Here is a 24462-nt window from a genome sequence, read left to right as displayed (position 1 = left end):
AATATTTTATTTTATAAGAGTTGCTTTGATCATGATGTCTCTTCAAATTAACGAAACCCTAAGACTTTGTCTTTGAAGAATTTAGTGTGTGTGTTTGTGTGTGTGTGTGTGTGTGTGTGTGTGTGTGTGTGTGTGTGTAAATATGGGTTTTTGGATATACATGAGTATGTTTATGTAGAGGGCAGAAATAGACATTTGGAATTGACATCTGCCTTCTTTCTTCATTATTTTTTTTTTTCGGAGCTGGGGACCGAACCCAGGGCCTTGCGCTTCCTAGGCAAGCACTCTACCACTGAGCTAAATCCCCAACACCATTTTCTTCATTATTTTTGAGGCAGCGTCTTTCAGTGGTTTAGATCTAGACTGAGGGGTATTTAACATTCTTGGATTACGCAGCTGTGGAATTACAAGAAAATTCCACTATAGTTTTATGTAGGTTCTAGATATTCAAACACAGGTATTACTGTACAACTAGAGGGTATTTTATAGATTGAGTTATCATCCCATCCCTTAATTTAGCAATTTTTAAGTTAATAGTTTACTTAATGTATTGTACTCAGTACAATCATTTTTATTGCATTAGTTGAGGAGAATGAATGTTTTCCTTTATAAAATATGTATAGATGGTAACAGCATTTGTAAATGTAATAGAAAAATCAGAAGTGATATTAATAGGTACACATCATCATCAGGGATATCATTTGAATTCTCAGAAATGTAATGATCTTCTAAACTGTTCTTACATTTCATTGCTGAAACACTGTGACTCTAAGAGTTAACCAGGGGAATTCTGTCCCATCCATTGATTAGGCTGACAGAGCATGAGTTCTGTATAGTCACACAGGCTCCCATGATCAGAAGGACCTCACCCTTTACTTGATATTTTGCAGTCATCAATCTTTAAGTTCTTGACATCATTTTAAATGTATTTCAAATGTAAATCTTTTTTAAAAATTTTTTGTTTATTTTGTTTATTTACATTTCAAATGTTATCCCTGCTTCCTGGTTTTCCCTCCAAAAACCCCTCATTCCACCATCTCCCCCCTAACAAGGGTGTCCATCAACTACCCACCCTCTTCTGCCCCAGAGCCCTAGCATTACCCTACGCTGGGGTATCAAGCAGTCACAGGAACAAGGGCTTCCCCTCCCATTGCAGGTTCTCTTCTGCTACATATGAAGCTTGAACCAGGGGTCCATCTATGTGTATTCTTTGGTTGGCCCAGGGAGGTCTGGGGGGTCTGGTTGCTTGATATTTTTGTTCTTCCCATAGGGTGGCAAACTCCTTCAACTCCTTCACTCCTTTCTCTATCTTCTCCACTGGAGTCCCCGTGTTCAGTCCTGAAAGCATCCACATATCTATCGGTAACTCTTTGACAGAGCTTCTTAGGAGACATCCATATCTCCTGAGAGCTTGCTCCTGTTAGCAAGCATTTCTTGGCATCAGCAAGTCTCTAGGTTTAGTGGTTGCACAGGGGATGAATCATGAGGTGGGGCAGTCTCTCAATGGCTTTCCTTCAGTCTTTGTTCTACTCTTTTTCCATGTATTTCCTTTAGACAGGACCAATTTTTGTTTAAAATTTTGTGAACGGTGGTTGGCCCCATCGCTCACCAAGGGGCTGTGCCTAACCTCTGGATATGGTCTCTACAGGTTCTCTCTACCTTTTGTTGGGCATTTTAGTTAATGTCATCCCCACAGAATCCTGGGAGCCTCTTGTTTTTCTGGCATCTAGTACTTTCTGGTGGCTACCACCATTTTCTATTCCCTATTGCTACACACTCCTGTTCAATTTCTGGACCGTCTGTACATCTTGCCTGTCTCCTTCCACACCTAATCCTGCCCCTCCATTTTTTCTTTCCACCTCCTCTCTTCCTCCCAAGTCCTTCCACCCTCAACTTCCTGTGATTATTTGCTTTACTCTTCTAAGTAGGAATGAGGCACCCACACTTTGATCTTCCTGTTTCTTGACCTTTGTATAGTCTACAAGTTGTATCATGGGTATTCTGAGCTTTATGCCTAATATCTACTTATGAGTGAGTACATACCATGTGTGTTCTTTTGTGACTGTGTTACTTCAATCAGGAGGATATTTTCTAGATCCATCCATGGGCATGCAAATTTCATGAAGTCATTGTTTTTAATAGCTGAGTAGTACTCCATTGTGTAAATGTACCATATTTTCTCTATCCATTCATCTGTTGAAGGACATCTGGGTTCTTTCCAGGTTCTAGGTATTATAAATAAGGCTGCTATGAACATAGAGGAGCATATGTACTTGTTATATGTTGGAACATGTTTTGGGTATATGCCCAGGAGCTGGTATAGCTGGGTCCTCATGTAGTACTATGTCCAGTTTTCTGAGGAACTGCCAGACTGATATCTAAAGTGGTTGCACCAGTTTGCAATCCCACAAACAATGAAAGAGTGTTCCTCTTTCTCTACATCCTTGCCAGCATCTGTTGTCACCTGAGTTTTTGATCTTAGCCATTCTAACTGGTATGAGGTGGAATCACAGGGTTGCATTGCCCTGATAACTAAGGATGTTGAACATGTATTTTAGGTGCTTCTCAGCCACTTGATATCCCTCAGCTGAGAATTCTCTGTTTAGATCTGAACATTTTTAATAGGGTTGTTTGGTTCTCTGGAGACTATTTTCTTTGTATATTTTGGTTATTAGCTCTATTTTAGATAAACAGTTACTAAAGATATTTTCCCAATCTGTGGGTTGCTGTTTGCCCTATCGACAGTGTCCTATGGAGCATGCATGCAAGCATTCAATAAGATTTATATAATTAAGCAAAGGAGACAAATTACGGTACTAATCACGCAGACACAAGAAGCACAATAGGAAAATGATGACTACTATTAGGTTTCTTCAACCTCATTCTTCCCTCACCCCTCCCTTTCTATCTGTGGTGAGCATTAAAGAATTAAAAATTGCTGACTCTGCTGAATACAGTAGACCAGAATCATTTACTGTTTGTTTATGTTTTTGATTTTTATTGACCCTTAGATTGAGGAATAATCTATTTTTCTTTTTATTCCAACTTTGTTCACAAATTATATATATATATATATATATATATATATATATATATATATATATATATATATGAATGAACCCATGTTGGTTTGTTGTGGTCTATTGATGACTAGTATAAGATCCGAGTCCAAAACAATGGCTTCTCACAATGTTTTTGTGTCAAAGGATCTGAAATATAAATTGCGTAATTTCAGTAATTTCCCTTTATCCTAAGTACTAATATTTTCATTTTAAATCAACATTTTCAACAATTATAAATACAAATGTCAATATGGACCGTACAGTTTCATCTTTCAGTTTTTACTTATTTAGATTGGCAGGGAGAAATCATCAGAGAAGAATTGAAAAAAAATTCATATATTTGGTTGCAAATTTGTCTATACCTTTTAAACATGAATCATATGTGGTCATTTTACAGTGGGTCCTGCTAATTGTTGTATCATCTCAGTATGGGATATATATGCATTACCTAGGATGATCTCCAATGCCCTAGGTATCCAAAGATGACATTAAATTCCTGAACCACCTGCCTGCATAAGGTATATGCTGAAATTTCATCATCAGTTGAAATTCAATAAAAATAAAAAAGAAAGCAAGCTTAATAACAATTTCTCTAGTCTTTCTAAATTGTTTGACACAAAACAAATTCTGGCAAATCCCCTTTCTTTAAAATATTGATAATGCTGTTACATATTTTGTTAACTAAGAGTGTTGAACAATATTAAGTATAAATATACTATTCTGTATTTTAAGATAGAAAAATTTTTGTAAAAATTGACATAACATTTTGTTTTATTAGTTTTCTATGAAATGAATGAAATGTGTTTTAGCTATTAAATAAATTAGGCTTTCATTTTTCATAAAATATTATACCAGGACATCAATACAACTTCAGTTATGCTTTTAAAAGACACAGTTTTAATTTTGATGATATATAAGAACAATGCAGTATTAACTGTTTTACTGTGGATTTTATGATTTTTTATTTCTAAATCCATCATGCCATGTTTCTCTACCTGTTTTAAATTTCCGATTAAAATACTACTGTCATTTATATATTATTTTACAATTACTTTGAAAACGGTTTTGGCTTGACACATGTTCTCAAAAAGAGCAAGAAGTGAAGATCATAGAACACTAGGTTATGTTTTATCATAAAATGTTAACTCAAGAACTTTATGAATATTAATTATCTAATGTCTGTGTAGAGATGATAATAATGCTTCAATTTATAAAAAAAACTTTGAAAGTGAAATATTTTCAAATATTCTCATTTTTCTGAAAATTTTTTAAAACCACTGGTTTCTGATAACATTCAGCCTGATTATTTCTAAAGATTTGGTAGTAAAACACCACCCAAGTTATTTTGTAAGCTATCCTCAGATAACTGAATACACTCTTTCATTCTATTGGTAGAAATTCAAACCATCTAATATGCATAATCTAACTATACAACAAAAAGTGTAGTAGTGGATTGGTCAATATTTTTTATGGTTAATTTAAAAGTGTACTTTTGTCTTTGCTGGTAACTTTAAAATCTATTTTATGGCAAGTGGCATACCATCAGCAGCCCTCACTTAAATTATTTATACTCAATAAAACAACATTACTGAGGCTCTTGTATTTTTAACATTCTTTGAAATTGCTTTTGACTTGAGATATGTTCTCAAGAGTACAAAAATAGTGAAAAATAACAGGTTTGTACAGAAGACTAAAACAAGTATAGAGAGTTATAAATATCATGAAGGAAAATTACTTTACCCTTGGAAGTTGTGTATTTTACTTCCAAGGAATATGAGCCTTTCTCATATAAACCAAATGTTTAAATTTTCCGCAAGGTTTTCTAAGTTCTGCCTCTTAAGTGGAGTAGTAATATTTTAAAATGTATTAAATGTATGCCTTAATTAAATGTAGAAAGTTTGACCTGTATAGTTTATATGAATATATACGATTTTTATTGGACATTTCTTTATTTACATTTCAAATGTTATTCTTTTCCCAGTTTCCTGTCCATAAGCCCTCATTCCCTCTGTCTCCCCTTCTTCTATAAGGGTGTTCCCCCTCCCCATCCACCCCATTACTGTCCCTCCCTGACAATCCCCTACACTGGAGGTCCAACCTTGACAGGACTAAGGGCTTCTCATTCCATTGGAGCCCAGCAAGGCCTTCCTCTGCTACAATGCAGTTGGAGCCATGGGTCAGTCTATATATAATCCTCTGAGAGTGGTTTAGTCCCTGAAAGTTCTGGTTGGTTGGCATTGTTCTTCTTATGGGGTTGCAAACCCCTTCATCTCTTTAAATCCTTTCTCTAATTCCTCCAACATGGGTCTCATTCTTAGTTCAGTGGTTTGGTGCTAGTGTTTGCCTCTGAATCTAACATGTTCTGGCCGTGTCTCTCAGTAGATATCTATATCTGGTTCCTGTCAGCATGCACATCTTAGCTTCATCAATCTTATTCAGTTTTCATGGCTGTGTATATATGGGCTACATGTGGAGCAGGCTCTGAATGGCTGTTCCTTTAGTCTCTGCTCTAAACTTTGCCTCCATATCCCCTCCTACAGATAATTTTGTTCCCCTTTTTAAGAAGGAGTGAAGCATCCTCATTTTGATCATTCTTCTATTTGAAATTCTTTAGGTGTCTCTCAGCCATTCGATATTCTTCAGCTGAGAATTCTTTGTTTAGCTCTATACCCCATTTTTAATAAGGTTATTTGGCTATCTGTGATCTAACTTCTTAAGGTTTTTGTATATTTTGGATATCAGCCCACTAATGGGTATAGGATTGATAAAGATCTTTTTCCAATCCATTGTTTGCCATTTTGTCCTAATGACGGTGGTCTTTGCCTTACAGAAGCTTTGCAGTTTTATGAGGCCCCATTTGTCAATTCTTGGTCTTAGAGCATAAGCCATTACTGTTTTGTTCAGGAAATTTTTCCCAGTGCCCATGTGTTCAAGTCTCCTCACACTTTCTTCTAATAGTTTGAGTGTATCTTGTTTGATGTGGAAGTCCTTCATCCACTTGGACTTAAGCTTTGTACAGGGCAATAAGAATGGATACATTAGCATTCTTCTCCATGCTGACCTCCAGTTGAACCAAGACCACTTGCTGAGAAGAAATCGTTTTTCATTGGATGGTTTTAGATACTTTGTCAAAGATAAAGTGACCATAGGTAAGTGGGTTCATTTATGGGTCTTCAATTCTATTCTACTGATCTATCTGCCTGCCTCTGTTATGAATACCATACACTTTTTATAACTATTGCTCTGTAATACTGCTTGAGGTCAGGAATGGTGATTCCCCCAGAAGTTCTTATTTTGTTGAGTATAGTTTTGGCTATCCTGTGTTTTTTGTTATTCCAAAGGAATTTGCAAATTTCACTTTCTATCTATACAAAGAAAGTTGGAATTTTGATGGGTATTGCATTGAATCTGTAGATTTCTTTTGGCAAAATAGCCATTTTTACTATATTAATCCTGCCAATCCATGAGCATGGGAGGTCTTTCCATCTTCTGAGATCGTCAATTTCTTCAGAGACTTGAAGTTCTTCTCATATAAATCTTTCACTTCCTTGGTTAAGGATACACAAAAGTATTTTATGGTATTTAGGATTATTGTGAAGGGTGTCATTTCCATAATTTCTTTCTCAGACTGTTTATCCTTTGAGTAGATGAAGGTTACTGAATTGTTTGAGTTAATTGTATACACAGCCACTTTGCTGAAGTTGTTTATCAGGCTTAGTAATTCTCTGGTGGAATTTTTGGGGTCATTAAGAGTCCTAACATATCATCTGCAAAAAGAGATATTTTGACTTATTACTTTCCAATTTATATCCCTTTGACCTCCTTTTGTCTGATTGCTCTGGTTAGGACTTTGAGAACTATATTGAATACATAGGAAGAGAGTGGGCAGCCTTGACTAGGTCCTGATTTTAGAGGGATTGCTTCAAGTTTCTCTTGGTTTAGTATGATGTTAGCTACTGGTTTGCTGTATATGGCTTTTACTATGTTTCGGTATGGGCCTTGAATTACTGTTCTTTCCAGACTTTCATCATGAAGCAGTGTTGAATTTTGTCAAATGCGTTCTCAGCATCTAATGAAATGATCATATGGTTTTTATCTTTTAGTTTGTTTATATAGTGGATTACATTGACAGAATTCCATATATTGAACCATCCCTGCATCCCTGGGATGAAGCTACTTGATCATGATGGATGACCATTTTGATGTGCTCTTGAATTCAGTTTGCAAGAATTTTACTGAGTATTGTTGCGTCAATATTCATAAGGGAATTTGGTCTGACAATCTCTTTCTTGGTTGGATCTTTGTGTGGTTTACGTGTAAGAGTAATTGTGGCTTCATAGAAGGAATTCTGTTTCTATTATGTGGAATAGTTTGGACAGTATTGGTATGAGGTCTTCTATGAAGGTCTGACAGAATTCTGCACTAAATTCATCTGGTTCTGGGATCTTTTTGGTTGCGAGACTTTTAATGCTTGCTTCTATTCATTAGAAGTTATGATTTCTTTAGATGGTTTATCCATTCCTGATTTAACTTTGGTACTTGGTATTTGTCTAGAAAATTGTCCATTTCCCCCAGATTTTCAAATTTTGTTGAAAATAGGCTCTTATAGTAGGCTCTGGTGATTTTTTTTTAATTTCCTCAGATTCTGTTGTTATGTCTCTCTTTTCCTTTCTGATTTTATTAATTTGGACACACTTTCTGCACGCTGGTTAGTCTGGCTAAGGGTTTAATCTATCCTGTTGATTTTTTCAAAGAACCAACTCCTGGTTTTGTTGATTCTTTGTATAGTCTTTTTGTTTCTACATGGTTGATTTCAGCCCTGAGTTTGTTTATATCCTACCTTCTAATTCTCTTGGGTGTATTTGCTTCCTTTTGTTCTAGAGCTTTTAGAACTGATGTATGCTCTCTCGTCTTTCTCTTTGGAGATACTCAAGAGCTATGAGTTCTCATCTTAGCACATCTTTCATTGTGTACCACAAGTTTTGGTATTTTGTGCCTTCATTTTCATTAAATTCTAAGAAGTCTTTAATTTGTTTTCTTTATTTCTTCCTTGACTAGGTTATCATTGAATAGAGTGCTGTTAAACTTCAATTTATGTGTGGGTCTTCTGTTCTTACTGTTGTCATTGAAGACCAGCCTTAGTACTTGGTGATCTGATAGGTTGCATGGGATTATTTATATCTTCCTGTATCTGTTGAGGCCTGTTTTGTGACTGATTATGTGATCAATTTTGGAGAAGGTACCATGAGGTGCTGAGAAGAGGTATATCTTTTTGTTTTCGGATGGGATGTTCTATAAATATCTGTTAAGTCCATTTGGTTCATAATTTCTGTTATTTTCTCTATATCTGTTTAATTTCTGTTTCCATGGTCTACCCATTGATTAGAGTGGGATGTTTAAATATCCAACTATTATTGTGTGAGGTGCAATGTCTGCTTTGAGCTTTAGTAATGTTTCTTTTATGAATGTAGCTGTCCTTATATTTGGAGCATAGATATTTAGGATTGAGAGCTCATCTTAGTCGATTTTTCCTTTGATGAATGTGAAGTGTCCTTCCTTTTCTTTTTTGATGACTTTTGGTTGAACATCAATTTTATTCAATATTACAACAGCTATGCCAGCTTGTTTTTGTGGACCATTTGCTTGGAAAGTTGTTTTTTAGTTGTTTACTCAGAGGTAGCATCTGTCTTTGTCTCTGAGGTATGTTTTCTGTATGCTGGATCCTCTTTACAAATCCAGTCTGTTAGTCTCCATCTTTTTATGGGGAAATTGAATCCATTGATGTTTAGAGATAGTAAGGAATAGTGATTTTTGCTTCCTGATTTTTTGTATTTAGAGGCAGTATTATGTTTGTGTGCCTGTCTTCTTTTGATTTCGTTTCAAGGAGATTACTTTCTTGCTTTTTCTAGGGTGTACTTTCCCTCCTTGTGTTGGGCTTTTCTATCTATTATCTTTTGTAGAGCTAGATTTATAGAAAGATATTGTGTATATTTGAGTTTATCATGGAAAATATTGGTTTCTCCATCCATTTTAATTGAGAGTTTTTCTGGATATTGTAGCTGGGATTGGCACTTGTGTTTTCTTAGGGTCTGTATGACATTTACATCTTAGGGTCTGTATGACATTTGCCCAGGATTTTCTGGCTTTCATAGTCTCTGGTGAGAAGTCTTGTGCAATTCTGATAGGTCTGCCTTTATATGTTTCTTGGCCTTTTTTCCCTTACTGCCTTTATATTCTTTCTTTCTTTGTTCATTTGGTGTTTTGACTATTATGTGACAGGAGGAATTTCTATTCTGGAATTTCTATTTGGAGTTCTGTAGGCTTCTTGTATGTTTATGGGAATCTCCTTTTTCAGGTTAGGGAAGTTTTCTTATACAATTTTTTTGAAGATATTTACTGACCCTTTAAGTTGGGAGTCTTCACTCTCTTCTATACCTATTATACTTAGGTTTGATCTTCTCATTGTGTCCTGGATTACCTGAAAATTTGGGGCCAGGACCTTTTGCATTTTACATTATCTTTCATGGGCTGTTGATGTTTTATGGTATCTTATGTTCTATGGTACCTTCTGCCCCTGAGATTCTCTTTTCTATCTCTTGTATTCTGTTGGTGAAGTTTGCCTCTAAGATTCCTATCTCTTCCCTGGGTTTTCTATCTCCAGGGTTGTCTCCCTTTATGCTTTCTTTATTGTTTCTATTTCCTTTTTTAAATCCTGGATGCTTTTGTTCCATTCATTCACCTGTTTGGTTGTGTTTTCCTGTAATTCTTTAAGGGATCTTTGTGTTTCCTCTTTAAGTGCTTCTACTTGTTTACTTGTGTTGTACTTTATTTCTTTAAGGGAGTTATTTATGTCATTCTTAAAATCCTCCATTATCATCATAAAGTGTGATTTTAAATCTAAATCTTGTTTTTCTGGAGTGGTTGAATATCCAATATTTTCTTTGGTGGGAGAACTGAGCTCTGATAATGCCAAGTAGTCTTAGTTTCTGTTGCTTAGGTTCCTGTGCTTGCCTCCTTGCCATCAGTTTTTTTCTGATGCTAGTTCGTCTTGCTGTTTCTGACAATAGTTTGATCATCCTTTAGGCCAGAGCATCAGCACTACAGCAGACGTGTTTTCCTATTTTTTTTTTTTTGAGCTGGTTCTGGGAACAGAGTGTTCTGCTCTCAGGTGTGTAGTAGCTCCTGAATGCTGGCTTTCATCTCTTGGTGCAGGCAGGAACCAGAATGGTCCTGCCCCTGACTGCTCCTAGGTCCTTGTGCCCAGGGAGCACAAATGGCTCTAGGCAATTTCCTCTTGGGTCAGGAATGTGGGCAGTGAGTATTCTTTAATTTCTCAGGAATATCCACACTTCTGAGTGTTCAGCTCTCCCCAACACATGGGATTTGGGTGAACGGTGCTGTTTAACCCATTCAGTTCACTTCTGTGCACAGACTGGAACCACAGGTACATGCTGCTGACTGCTCCTATATTCCTGTATCAAAAGGCACTGTGCACTTTCCTCTTGGACCAGGCATGTGGGCTAAGGTGGGCAGAAGAGAGAGTCTGTCTGCGGTCTTAGGATTGTCCACACTTCTGGGTATTCATCTCTTCTCCCACATTAAGATATATAATTATCTGTCACTATTACACAGATATATTTGCAGTATATAAAGACATCACATTCATTATTTTGCCATTAGTAATTTTGAATGATTTATATACAGGAAATAAAATAATCACATATAAATACTTAAAAAATACATTTATTAGTTGTGCATGGTAGTCTAATCCCATAGCCCTAATACTCAGGATGCAGAAGCAAAAGGGTTAAAATGAACTTTATGAATTCAAAGTCTATCTATGTTAAATCAAAACAAACCAAAATTTTGTAGTAGACAGAAACTGAAAATGCATACCATAAAATTTGAGGCTATTTTTATAGAAACATATCAATGCCTTAAACATATAGAAGCAAATAAAAAATATAATATTCAAATTTCATATCCAATGATCTCCTTGGAAGAGATTATATCAGTGAATTTTGTTATCCTTGAACTAAGTGTTAAATGGACAACAGCTGCAGTCGTGCTTTCTGACAGTAGGAAAGTTACTCAGAGATAACTATTAATTTCTTGCTGTTGTTGTTCCTATATGTAAGCAATTTCCATACATGTTTGAAATTTAACATTATTTCTCATATTAGGAAAATTGGCTGCCAAAGAAAAAAAAAGAGGAAGAAAGGGAAGAATGGGGAAGGTGAGGAAAAGAAAGAGAAAGAGGGGAAGAGTTTATTCTCCATAATGATCTTTCAAGGTTATGTAACTCTTTAGCTCTTATCGTCTACCTAGAGAGCTATTTTGTATTCCTCACAGGGCAGAATTCCATTCTCTTTTGATTACACAGTTCCCAGTTTAATAGGTACCAATTTAACATTACTTGGGAGGTTATTAAACCTTGAAAGACTATTCTATTTTTAGCAGCCTCATACAGTTACTGAAAAGAAATGAACTGCACAAACATACTTAGCATTATTTCTAATCTTCAGAAATATAAATCTCCCTAAAAGTATTTTGAAATAATATGGATATGAAATTTTACATAAATAATAATTAAGAATACTATAATTAAATTCTTTTAGTTATAAGAGTATTTTCTCCTGAAAAACAAAGGATACACAATATGAGTTACAAACACTCAGAGTTTTAATACCATATAGGAAATCGTTATCTAGGAAGTTGGTAACAGCATATCCATGGAACTTGGCTATCTGCATAGTTGAAATTCTATAAACATTAACTGGAAATCCCTAATTTCCTCCAGTACAATGCTATGTTAGGTCACTATTCTATTTGCTTCTGTGAAATTTATTCCTTTAGATTGATTACTGGAATATTGTAGTGTTTTTCCTATGTAATTGACCTCTTTCATTTAGAATAATGTCCTCAAATTTTCTCCAAGTTTCACAGTAGTGTGATTTTCCTTGCCTGGGATCAATGTGTTGGTGTTTCACAGAGGAGATAAAAATGATACTTATGTTTTGGTTCATTTGAAATTAGTCCAAATTTGAACTCTCAAGTTCTGTGACTTGTGTCCAACTGGAAATACAGAGAGAAGGAACAGAGAGAGAGAGAGAGAGAGAGAGAGAGAGAGAGAGAGAGAGAGAGAGGTCTTTCTTGGTCCTAACATAGGAATTTGCTCTATATTTATTAAACAGTACAGAAACACTGCATGGGAAATAAATAAAGGATACTTAATAAAAGTATTTGAATTTTAGAAAGTAAAAATTACTTTCCTGATTCTAATTGAACTGCAACTTGAAAAACTTGAGATGTTAGCAATCCATATCCTCATGTTCCTAGAGTTAATGGAACACTTGTTATCTAAGGGTGCTTTCACCTGTTGGCTTTTTTCACCAAAAGATTTCCAAAGTATTGTCATATACAACATGAATTATTCTGGGTCAGGACAAGGAAAAGTACATAATTTACATTTCAAGATATGCATTTAGTTTAGGCTGTAAAAGCTGACTGTATGGGAAACCCAAGGCAAGTAAGCTGTTCCAATGTTCACGCAAAAGCAAGTTATGCAGTAGAGTAAGGTTAGGGTCAGTGCTAAAGTTAGGCTTAGGACCAGCAAATGTTCAGTCTCTTTGCAATCAAGATATATTTTTTAGAAAAAGAGATCATTACAGATAAATTATGCAATCCAGGTGTAAACACCTGGATGGCTATCCAGCACTTAGAGCCCAGGCGATACTGAGAGATTGATTCCATTCAACAATCCATTTCTCTTAACCCCACTTCTTCTATTTTGTATATTTGAGTATCTTTTAGAAAACAATTCCAATGCCAGTTTTAAATTAAGGAATTCTCATTAGTATACGAAGTAACAGATTTTCTTAAGTTTACATGATTAACATCCATATATTCTTTAAATATGTTTGAATAAATCTATAGATATCTTCTTTATTGGTCAGTGAAATGATATTTTGCTTTTAATACAGCCATATGCATATATTATAATTCAATGTACTATGACTGTATTAATAATTTCATTACTTTTTCTGGTTGTTTTGTGCTAAGAATAACAGTTAGAACAGTTTCAGCCAAGTTTGCTTGTGAATGTGGAATAAGCCACTCTTGGCTATGGTTAATGCAACCCCTACTCATTACAGAGCAGAGATAAATGTAAGAATATGTAATTGGATTTCTAGGAGGCTAAGATCGTTAATATGAAACACACTTGAATAAGCATTGCTGAAAGGTTCTGTCCTATTGGATATAAATCAAAGAGAAATGATAGCTGGAAAGGTAGGGTGGGTGTGAAGGGAAGCAGAGAATAGTTAAAGTTGTTTGAGCATGCTGAAATATTAATCTTAGCAATTAAAAAGAAGGTAGCTTCATTATTTATTGCAGAATTTAAAAATTTATATTTGAGTTCCTAGATTAAATGAGAAATTTTTCATTTATTTTGTAAATAAAGAATGTAAAGTTTACATAAAGTAAAGTCAATATTGGCATATTTCTATTAACTAATTCAGTTTTCTTTCTTTTGTTGATGATCAATATTTTCTATAAAATTCAAGTAGTTCAGTGTATTTTGACTTTGTAATTTGAAATAACCTGCTATTCTGATTAACTTAAAAATAAATTTTGTGTATATTCCACTTCACAAAATATTTTAATTGGCAATTACATACTCTAGAACAATAGTTTTTTCATATTTTATTATATGGTTTCACCAAAAGCTTAAGTAAAATTGATGTAATGATAACAATTTAGATGCAAAGAAACTTCTAGATGAATTCTTTAAGTTTTGTAGTATAAACTAAATAAAACATTACAAAGCAGAAAGATTGAAAACTACAGAAAGGGAAGGCATCTTTTCACAGGGTGACCTTTAATGTTTTCAAACAATAAAAGGCAATTATACATCATTATCAAGAGAAAGTCTTTAATTACATATTATGTTCAGTTCACTGTGGCTTATGGCACTATGAGGATTAACAAGATTAATGCTGTGATAAAATTTTTGCAAACACTTCTATGTGCATATCTTCCTTCTTTCTTTGAAAAGCATAGTGATGAAAGGGATCAAGAAAGGCAACGAAAAAGTTGTTAATGAATGTTCTTCCACAGGAACATTATAAACTACAAAATGGAGGTTTTCTTAACTATTGGTAACTACCGTATGCCTTTGTAACACCAGGAATAAATATACAACTGCATATACTGAATAGAATTTGAGAACATTGAGGATGATGTGGGAGTGTGAGGAGTCATCAGTCATGAAATTGCTTCATTGTCCTCAATGAGCATGCTGGAGGTAACAGGTTATATTAGGAAAGAAGGTGCTATTATATTTTCTTGTTTATTTTATGTTTGACATTATGTTCTAAAACATGGAATTTAAAAGTCTCAAATAGAGGAGAACAGAATTAGAGTCTGCTCAAAGGTGTATTTTCAAAAGTCATAAGATATAATGTGATTACAAAACAGAGCTAGGCACTCAAGATGCAAGTTCTCAGAGGTCCAGACACCAATTGGAAATGAAGGGACCCAGTCTATAGCTCACTGCACCCAAATCCCGTGGGCGGGAGACCTAAACTTCAGAGGGGCAGAGACTCCTGGGAAGCCAGAAGAGGCCACACTCTGCCCACATTTCTGACTCCAGAGGAAAACACCTAACACCATCTGGGACCCCAGTGCACAGGGGCCCTGGAAAAAGGCGGGGCAGGCCCTCCAGGGTGCAGCCCCCAAAGAGAGCTCAAAAGCAGCCCCCCAGGAACAACTTCAGCTGTGGGACCACAGGTAAGACCAACTTTTCTGCTCCAAGTGACTGCATGTTGGACTCAGGACACACAGAGGCAAAATTCCTCTGGGACCGGACACTTTGGTTTTTAGATGGAGCCTGAATCTCACTGATCCCAGCCCACAGCTCCCTGCTCCCAAACCCCTTGGGAGAGAGAGCTCATAGTCCCAACAGGTGGGCATTCCTGAGATGCAGAACAGAAGACACCACCAATACTGCCCACCCCTGCCCGAGAGGAAACTGTACAGGACCTCTGGGAACCTGAATATAGGAGCACTCAAACAGCAGGCTCCCTTTGGTCCAGACACCACCTGGACCTTAAGGGACCCAATCTACAGCAACATACATCCAAATCCCATGGAAGAGAGAGCTAAACTTCAGAGGGGCAGACACACCTGGGAAGCCAAAAGAGACTACACTCTGCACACATTTCAGAATACAGAGGAAAACACCTAAGGCCATCAGGGACCCCAGTGAACTGGACCCCCGGAAGAGGTGGCTAAGGTACTCCTCTTTGCCAGCCTCACAGAGAGACAAAAGAAGGCCCCAAGGAACAACTTCAGCCTCGGGACCACAGGTAAGACAAACTCTTCTGCTCGAAGCGGCCTTCCTGGTAGACTCAGGACACACACCCACAGGAAAAACTGAAGAGCAGTAGACAGGAAAGACTACATGCCTGAAAGCGAACACTCTGTTCCCATAACTGGCTTAAAGAAAACAGGAAAACAGGTCTCTAGTACTCTTGACACACAGGCCTAGAGGATGATCTAGCCAATGTCAGAAATAGCAGAGCAAGGTAACATCAGAGACAACCTCATGGTGAGAGGCAAGCACAGGAACCCAAGCAACAGAAACCAGGACTACATAGCATCATCGGAGCCCAATTCTCCCACAAAAGCAAACACTGAATATACAAACTCTGGAAAGCAAGACCTTGATTTTTAAATCACATTTGATCATAATGATAAAGGACATCAAGAAAGACATAAAGAGAAATGAAGGAAAATATAAATAAACAAGGAGAAGTCTATAGAGAGGAATCACAAAAATCCCTGAAAGAATTCCAGGAACACACAAAGAAACAGCTGAAGGAATTAAAAAAATGGAAATAGAAGCAATAAAGAAAGCACAAATAGAGACAACCCTCGATATAGAAAACCAATAGAAGAGACAAGGAGCCGTAGATACAAGCATTACCAACAAATTACAAGAGATAGAAGATAGACTCTCAGGAGCAGAAGATTCCATAGAAATCATCAACACAATGGTCAAAGGTAATGTAAAACGGAAAAAGCTACTGATAGAAAACATACAAAAAAATCCAAAACTCATTGAGAAGATGGAACCTAAGGATAATAGGTATAGAAGAGAGTGAAGACTCCCAGCTCAAAGGACCAGTAAATATCCTCAACAAAATTATAGAAAAAGATCCATAACCAAAAGAAAGAGATGCCCATAAACATACAAACAGCATACAGAACTCCAAATAGATTGGACCAGAAAAAAAAAAAAAAAAACTCTTCCCGTAACTTAATAGTCAAAACACCAAATGCACAAAACAACAAAAGAATATTAAAAGCAGTAAGGGAAAAAGGTCAAGTAACATTTAAAGGCAGACCTATCAGAATCATACCAGGCTCCTCACCAGAGACTATGAAAGCCCAGAAGATCCTTGACAGATGTCATACAGACCCTAAGAAAACACAAATGCCAGCCCAGGTTAATGTATCCTGCAAAACTCTCAATAAACATAGATGGAGAAACCAAGATATTCCATGACAAAACCAAATTTACACAATATATTTATACAAATCCAGCCCTGAAAAGGATAATAAATGGTAAAGTCCAACATAAGGAGGCAAGCTACACCCTAGAAAAAGCAAGAACCTAATCGTCTTGGCAACAAAACAAAGAGAAGAAAAGAACCCAAAAATAATCTCACATCCAAATACGAATATAACAGGAAGCAACAGTAACTATTCCTTAATATCTCTCAAGGTCAATGAAGTCAACTCCCCAATAAAAAAACATAGAATAACAAACTGGATATGCAATGAAGACCCTGCATTCTGCTGTCTACAGGAAACACACCTCAGAGACAAAGACAGACACAACCTCAAAAAGAAAATCTGGAAAACAACTTTCCAAGAAAATAGTCTGAAGAAGCAAGATGGAGTAGCCATTCTAATATTGAACAAAATCGATTTTCACCCACAAGTCATCAAAAAAAGATAAGCAAGGACACTTCACATTCATCAAAGGAAAAATCCACCAAGATGAACTCTCAATCCTAAATACCTATGCTTCAAATACAAGGGTACCTACATTCGTATAAGAAACCTTTCAAAAGCTCAAAGCACACATTGTGCCTCACACAGAAATAGTAGGAGATTCCGACACCCCACTCTCATCAATGGACAGACCATGGAAACAGAAATTAAACAGAAACATAGACAGACTAAAGGAAGTCATGAACCAAATGGACTTAACAGATATTTATAGAATACTCTATCCTTAAAAAAGAAGGATATATCTTCTTCTCACCACCTCATGGTACGTTCTCCAAAATTGACCATATCATGGGTCATAATACAGGCCTGAATAAGTGCAAAAAGATAGAAATTATCTGATGCATCCTATCAGATCACTAGAGGCTAAAGCTGGTCTTCAACTAGAATAAGGGAAGAACGCCCAAATATACATGGAAGTTGAATAATGCTCTACTCAATGATAACCTGGTCAAGGAAAAAATAAAGAAAGAAATTAAAGACTTCTTAGAATTTAATGAAAATGAAGGTACAACATACCCAAACTTAAGGGAAACAATGAAAGCTGTGCTAAGAGGAAACCTCATAGCTCTGAGTGCCTGCAGAAAGAAACAGGAGAGATCATATATCAGCAGCTTGACAGCAGACCTAAAAGCTCTAGAACCAAAAGAATCAAATACACCCAGGAGGAGTAGAAGGCAGGAAATATTCAAACACAGAGCTGAAATCAAACAAGTAGAAACAAACAGGACTATACAAAGAATCAACAGAACCAAAAGTTGGTTCCTTGAGAAAATCAACAAGATAGATAAACCCTTAGCCAGACTAATGAGAGGACACAGAGAGTGTGTCCAAATTAACAAAATCAGAAATGAAAAGGGAGACATAACTACAGATTCAGAGGAAATTCAAAAAATCATCCAATCCTACTACAAAAGCCTATAATCAACAAAACTTGAAAATCTACAGGAAATGGACAATTTCCTAGACAGATACCAGGTACCGAAGTTAAATCAGGAACAGATAAACCAGTTAAACAACCCCATACCTCCTAAGGAAATAGAAGCAGTCATTAAAGGTCTCTTAACCAAAAAGAGCTCAGGTCCAGATGAGTTCAGTACAGAATTCTATCAAACCTTCAGAGAAGAACTCATACCAATACTATCCAAACTATTCCCCAAAATTGAAACAGATGAAGTGCTACCGAATTTCTTCTATGAAGCCACAATTACTCTTATACCTAAACCACACAAAGACCCAACAAAAAAAGAGAACTTCAGACCAATTTCCTTATGAATATCGAAGCAAAAATACTCAATAAAATTCTGGCAAGAGCACATCAAAACAATCATCCATCATGATCAAGTAGGCTTAATTGCAGGCATGCAGGGATGGTTTAATATATGCTGAACCATCAATGTAATCCACTACATAAAAAAACTGAAACATAAAAACCAAATGATCATTTCATAAGATGCTGAGAAAGCACTTGACAAAATTCAACACCCCTTCGTGATAAAAGTCCTAAAAAGAATAAGAATTCCAGGCCCATACCTAAACATAGTAAAAGCCATATAGAGCAAACCAGTAGCTAACATTAAACTAATTTGAGACAAACTTGAATCAATCCCACTAAAATCAGGAACTAGAAAAGGCTGCCACTCTCTCCCTACTTATTCAATATAGTTCTTGAAGTTCTAGCCAGAGCAATCAGACAACAAAAGGAGATCAAAGGGATACAGATTGGAAAAGAAGAAGTTGAAATATCACTATTTGCAGATGATATGATAGTATATTTAAGTGATTCCAAAAGTTCCACCAGAGAACTACTAAACCTGATAAACACCTTCAGCAAAGTGGCTGGGTATAAAATTAACTCAATTAAATTAGAAGCCTTCCTCTACACAAAGGAGGAACAAGCCAAGAAAGAAATTAGGGAACTACACCCTTCTTAATCATCCCAAGTAATATAAAATACCTCGGTGTGACTTTAACCAAGAAAGTGAAAGATCTGTATGATAAGAAGTTCAAGCCTCTTAAGAAAGAAGTTGAAGAAGATCTCAGAAGATAGAAAGATCTCCCATGCTCATGCAATGGCAAGATTAATACAGTAAAAATGGCCAATTTATCAAAAGCAATCTACAGATTCAATGCAATCCCCATCAAAATACCAATCCAAATCTTCAGACAGTTAGACAGAACAATTTGCAAATTCATCTGGAATAACAAAAAACCCAGGACAGCTAAAACTATCCTCAACAATAAAAGCGCTTCTGGGGGAATCATTATCCCTGAACTCAACCAGTAATACAGAGCAAAAGTGATAAAAAACTGCACGGTATTGGTACAGAGACAGACAGATAGACCAATGGAATAAAATTGCAGACCCAGAAATGAACCCACACAACTATGGTCACTTGATTTTTGACAAAGGAACCAAAATCATCCAATGGAAAAAAGATAGCATTTTCAGCAAATGGTGATGGTTCAAGTGGAGGTCAGTATGTATTAGAATGCAGATCAATCCATGCTTATCACCCTGTACAAAGCTTAAGTCCAAGTGGATCAAGGACCTCCACATCAAACCAGATACACTCAAGCTAATTAAAGAAAAAGTGGGGAAGAATCTTGAACACATGGACAGTGGAGAAAATTTCCTGAACAAAACACCAATGGCTTATGCTCTAAGATCAAGAATCAACAAATGGGATCTCATAAAACTGCAAAGCTTCTTTAAGGCAAAGGACACGGTGGTTAGGACAAAATGGCAACCAACAGATTGGGGAAAGATCTTTACTAATCCTACAACTGATAGAGGGCTTATATCCAAAATATACAAAGAACTCACATAGTTAGACTGCAGGGAGACAAATAGCCCTATACAAAAATGGGGTTCAGTGATAAACAAAAAATTCACAGCTGAGGAATGCTGAATGGCTGAGAAACACCTAAAGAAATGTTCAACATCTTTAGTCTTAAGAGAAATGCAAATCAAAATAACCCTGAGATTTCACTTCATACCAGTCAGAATGGCTAAGAACAAAAACTCAGGTGACAGCAAATGCTGGCAAGGATTTGAGAAAGAGAAACACTTCTACATTGTTGATGGGATTGCAGACTGCTATAGCCATTCTGGAAATCAGTCTCAAGGTTGCTCAGAAAATTGGACATTGAGCTATCTGAGGTCCCAGCTATACCTCTCTTGGGCATATACCCCAAAATGCCCCATATATAACAAAAACATATGCTCCACTATGTTCATAGCAGAATTATTTATAATAGCCAGAAGCTGGACAGAACCCAGATGCCCTTCAACAGAGTAATGGATACAGAAAATATGGTACATCTACACAATGGAATATTACTCAGCTATCAAAAACAATGACTTTATGAAATTCATAGGCAAATGAATGGAACTTGAAAATATCATCCTGAGTGAGGTAACACAATCACAGAAAAAAACACATGGTATGCACTCATTGATAAGTGGATATTAGCTTAAATGCTCGAATTACTCTAGATGCACAGAACTCATGAAACTCATGAAGGATGGCTGAAATGTGAATGCTTCACTCCTTCTTTAAAAGGGAAACAAGAATACCCTTGGGAGGGAATAGGGAGGCAAAGTTTAGAACAGAGGCTGAAAGAACATCCATCCAGTGCCTGCCCCACATGTTGCCCATATATGAACAGCCACCAAACTAGATAAGATGGATGAAGCAAAGAAGATTAGGCTGACAGGAACTGGATGTAGATCTCTCCTGAGAGACACAGCCAGAATACAGCAAATACATAGGCAAATGCCAGCATTAAACCACGGAACTTAGAACAGGACCCCCATTGAAGAAATCTTAGAAAGGACTGAAGGAACTTGAAGCATCTTGAGACCTTATGTGATCAACAATGCCAGCCAACCAGAGCTTCCGTTGGCTAAGCCACTACCCAAAGACTATACATGGACTGACCCTGGGCTCCAACCTCATGAGTAGCAATGAATAGCCTAGTAAGAGCACCAGTGGAAGGGGAAGCCCTTGTTCCTGCCAAGACTGAACCCCCAGTGAACGTGATTGTTGGAGGGAGGGTGGTAATGGGGGGCGGATGGGGAGGGGAACACCCATATGTAAGGTGAGGGAGAGGGGTTAGGGGGATGTTGGCTTAGGAGGGTGTTGGGAAAGGGAATAACAATTGAAATGTAAATTAGAAATACCCAAGTTAATAAAGATGAAAAAAAAAAAACAAAGCTATATATGGAGAAATTAGAAGAATTTTCCAGGAGAATTGTGTCGCATGTTTGAAATGTGAGCATAATTTTATTTCAAAATAAGGACATAAAAATAAAAATTATAAAAAGAATAATTCTGTGATAACTTTATATTGTCCATGGCAAGAAATAGAGTATCCAGAAGTGGAGGTAGAAAACACAAAACAGATGTAAGCTTGAGATTTATGATATAATTGCTTTCCTCCCATTGATACATATATTTAAATTTTATGTTTATTATTATTGTGTGTATATAATGTGTCTTGGAAGCATGCAGATCAGAGGACAATCATGTGGAGTCAGTTCTCTCACTTAACTTTTACATAAATTCATGTGATTGCACTCATGTACTTTTACCCACTATGTTGATTCTATAGCCAACTCTTTGATATTTTAAATTTATGTTTATTTTCTTTAGTCTTGTATTTATATCCTTATTCAGAATGATCACCCAACACAAACATGTATCTCCTAGAAATATGCATAAACAGCGCATAATGAAAATATTTCTGGAATGCATCTATTCCACATTCTAACAGTCAGTAGTGTGGGTCCAAATTCCTGCTACTAGAAGAGATCTCGTTTTTTATAGAAAAGCATGAACATATATTGTATGAATGCAAAAATGTCAGAAGATTATTCAAATATGTAGAGGGATTTGAATCCAGCAAAATGTCTGCTCTGACAAGGGTTCACATGCAAAGAACTTCTAGGTCTCTGAGATCAGGTTGCAATGACACACTTTCAATCCCTCTGTCTGGAATACAGACACACCCTTAGTACATACATTTAATACCAAACAACGAAAGTAAAATTACTTTGCAGAAGAAAGCACTCATATTTTAATGTGATGTGAAGTTGAGTGGCAGAAAAAATGACAAATCGGAGAAAGATTTGACAGAATGGCTCCCAGATAGGATCTACCCAATTCTTACAAGAAGAGACAGGAAAGAGAGGTCACTTAAGAGTAGCACAGAGGTTGACTGGAGAGTTCAATCAGTTCAGTCAGTGCAAGAGACAATGCAGAGTAGTTGAGTTTAGTTCCATTCAGTTTGTTCAGCAAAAGCAGTTGAAGTCATAGAATAAGAAGGAACAAGAGGATTAGAACAAATTCTCAGAGTTTATTTGAGGGCAAGGAGAGCAATTCAATGAGAAGCTGAGAGAAGCCAGATTAAATTGGTTAGCTTAGAAGATTAGAAGCTTCCATGCTTAGGTCTAGGAATAGCTAGAACAAAGAAAGAAATATTCTGGATTCAGTCTAAGCAGTATGCAGCTTGGATACAGCTCTCATCTCATCCCATCACCTGAGGAAATAAGAGCTACTCTTCCACAGGCTTATCTATCCATCATATACGCTAGAGAATCATCACCATGAATGACTGAGAAAATGAGTGCCTTTGCACTGTGAATTCATAGGTGATAATGGCTGCTACCTTTATGACCATTCAAGAACTAGAGTGGGAAAAGTCTGCCTTATATCCTCTCAATGAGTGAAACAAAAATCACTCTAAAAAGGACAATGCAATTAGTCATACACAGACTCAGCATTTCCATTTGCAAAGCTGGAGATTACCTCAGTTAGTAAAATGCTTGCTTATTATTGACAAAGTACTGGATTTGCCTTCCAGAACCATATATTACCCATGATGACACAATGCTATTATTTAGGCACTTGGGAGGTAGAGGCAGGAGAACTAGAAATTGAAGTTAATCCATGAAATACTCTTTTGATCTACTACAACAAATACAAACTCCCATACTAACAATGTGTCTATATCCCTCCTCCTGAATCTGTGTGGCCCTAAAGAACTTCCTTGAGGAAAATTTAAAGGCACAAGCTTTACTTTGAAATCCCAGACTATTCTAGATCAAGGCACAAATTACAGTGTCACTTTAAAGAGGTATTGAAATCTCTCACTCCTATTTATAATTCTCAGGTATTGAAACTCTGTCTTTGGATGTTTAAATCTATAAAATAGACATGTGATGATTCCTCAAATACAGTAAAAAGCAACACAATAACAAAATATTGTCCAATAGCTTGCAAAATATTTAAGGGTTATTTTAGCTGGTAAGAAGTAATCATTTAATAAAGACAAAGCAAAGAGAAGAAAAATCAGTGATGATGGTGCTTTTAGGCATCCTGATTTCTATGTTGGAGTTACTTTGGCCTTGGACCCCAAAGTAAATTCATGTAAATTATCATAATACATATGCAACAGAAACCTTGTGGTTTTTCTATGCCTGTCTTAAAATGGCTTGAAAGATCAGGAAACAAGACTATCTAGGCTTTCTACTAGTTAATGGGTGAGTCTGTTATGCTAACACCACTAAAGCAGTCAATGAAACATATGAGTCAATTTTCTCACTGTTACAAAAAAAAGGGGGGAGTCAACAATCCTTCCTTCCACCTTTCTCAGATAAGATACAAGAATAGAGATAGTACTACTGATATTTGGAAGTTACCAGCTGCATAAGTATGATAACCTAGAAGTAATGGTATAATATGCCTGCTTAGTTAGGGTTTTACTGCTATGAAGAGATACCATGATCAAGGCAACTCTTATAAAGGACAACATTATGGCTTAGAGGTTCAGCATTTCAGTCTATTAGCATCATGGCAGCATCCTGGCAGACATGGTACAGAATGAACTGAGAGTTCTATATCTACATCTGAAGGCTGCTAGCAGAATATTTACTTCCAGGCAGCTAGCACCAGGGTCTTAAAGCCACACCCACAGTGACACACCTCCAAAAAGACCATGACTACTTCAACAAGGCCACACCCTCTAATAGTGCTACTTCTTGGGCTGAGCATATACAAACCATCACACCCACTGATGGAAGAGTGGCACGATATCATATAACAAATTACTTTCTGATTGGTTTTTTTTTAGCATAAGTTGAAAACCATATCTGTCACAAATAATGGAGTTAAGAAGCTGTGGTTAGGGGCTGGAGAGGTCACAACCAAAAATATAAGAAGCTGTGGTTAGACAGATTATAAGCTCTAGAGGAGAACACACTGTTAATACTCTAGCATAAAACCCATTCCTAGCCATTTATTGTTATATCCGCAGA

The sequence above is a fragment of the Rattus norvegicus genome, chromosome 16 (assembly GCF_036323735.1).
Source record: "Rattus norvegicus strain BN/NHsdMcwi chromosome 16, GRCr8, whole genome shotgun sequence".
Classification (NCBI taxonomy): domain Eukaryota; kingdom Metazoa; phylum Chordata; class Mammalia; order Rodentia; family Muridae; genus Rattus; species Rattus norvegicus.
This window is presented reverse-complemented; position numbering follows the sequence as displayed.